Source organism: Macrobrachium rosenbergii, chromosome 8 (genome assembly GCF_040412425.1).
Source record: "Macrobrachium rosenbergii isolate ZJJX-2024 chromosome 8, ASM4041242v1, whole genome shotgun sequence".
In the NCBI taxonomy this organism is placed as follows: Eukaryota; Metazoa; Arthropoda; class Malacostraca; order Decapoda; family Palaemonidae; genus Macrobrachium; species Macrobrachium rosenbergii.
The window spans coordinates 27,133,181-27,135,082 of NC_089748.1; positions in this window are offsets into that span (position 1 = coordinate 27,133,181).

Below are 1,902 nucleotides of genomic sequence, written 5' to 3' on the forward strand. Positions count from 1 at the left end.
AATTCCTCTGATGAAAATCATTCCTCAACTGTGGATTCTAGAGAAGTGAGGCTATATTTACATGAAAACATATGGTGTGATTTTGGACAACTTTGAATGGTTTTAGTCATGAAGACCGCGGGATTAAACGCTTGGCTAATTAATGGTAGAGTAAATAGAAAAAGGAGTTTATATTGATGAAGCTTTTGTTTAAACTCTGAAATAAGCTCCTGATCCAAAACAATACTAATTATTATTATTATTATTATTATTAATTATTATTATTATTATTATAAACTCTTATATTAACTTGCATAGAACGAATGTATTATGAGGTAGAAAAGACAATGAATTACTTCATTACAAGAGCGTTAAAGAAACCTATTTGCATAATTTTTCAGTTGAGCTTTACTTTTTCTTGGTTTAAAACAAGAGTTATTTAATTTTTTTCTAACAATATTTGTCACATAATTCTATATTAAATGTCTTTCATAATGCATTTCAATACTACTTATATTTGCCCTTTTTCTAGAGGAATTCCAAGAGTGCGAAGTGTTTTGAAAGACGGAACGTTGCTTGTTTCTGAGGCATCTCTTCACACTGAGTCCTCCTCATCTCATTGTTTTCCGCGAGAAAATCATTTTAGTGGAAATTAAATTTTCGAATTAAGTTTAAGGTTGACCTGAATATCATATAGTATGCCTTTCTCAAGATTATTTTGTTTTAGGACAGGACTTTTCCGTAGAGCGAAATCAAAAGTTTTGTTAAAATTCTTCTTATATTTTTTGCTTTTTTGTCTTTATTTTTATCGTTGCTAACGACTCTGGTATTGAATTTCCTTGCTGATATAGGAGTATTTAACTTTTCTTTATCCATAGTATTTTAAGTGCAGTTGCATCTATTCTTTATCGCATTTTATCGATTTTTAAAGACTTTTATGATATTTACAGCAAGTTGTTATTTAATTGTGTTTTCGTTTGTCCATGAGCATATTGCATCATTCAGTTTCATTAATAGATTACCTTTAGCACGTTTAGAGAAACGGACATATCACAAGATGAAGTGAACTCAGACTGAATGCTTAAATAAACAAAGCTTTAAAAGACTCCCTTTGAATTATCAGTTGCTCTTTTTTCCATTTCGTCGTCAATAAAAATCAAGCGGGAAGTTTCGTGAGATCAGATTTACAAGCTGGCGAGGAAATGTGCCCCGGTATTTCGCACAAAGTGGTTCGATTTCATATTCTCAGGCGATGTTGAAGTCCCTTTGAAATGTTTTTCGGCTTTCTTTTGCTTTTACTTTTACACTTGCTTTAGTTTTATCTTTGCTCATCCATACTCTGAAGTAAAGGCCATTCTCTACTAGGTTCTAAGTTTTCAACGGAATCTTACTGTGAAAACAATACAAATATTTTCTGTGGATAAAGCTGCTGAGAGAGAGAGAGAGAGAGAGAGAGAGAGAGAGAGAGAGAGAGAGAGAGAGAGAGAGAGAGAGAGAGAGAGAACGGCATCAGGTGTATCAGGAAATGAAAAGGTAGGTTGATACACATCCAATGGAAAAACTGAAAAAAAGATGCAAAATATATTAAAGGAAACATGATTTTGAGTTTATCAATCGAACTTTGGAATTTATAATCATTCTCTATAAAATTTTGAAACGTTTATAAGTGACTGGTGGCAGAACAATTGAAAAATATTCAGTAAATAAAGTGATTAAAATGTTCCCCTTCACAGTTGCAGCAAAAAAATTGGTATTTAATTCATCAGCTTTCAGGAAGACGATTTCGTTCATTAACAAATTCTGAAGGACTGTAAAATACATTATCAAGTGTATAGTTCCTAGTAATCGGAAATCGTTCAATCTTTGGAAAAATAATAGAAGATATGTCAGCCAAAACAGTGAAGAATATTTCAAATGGAAATG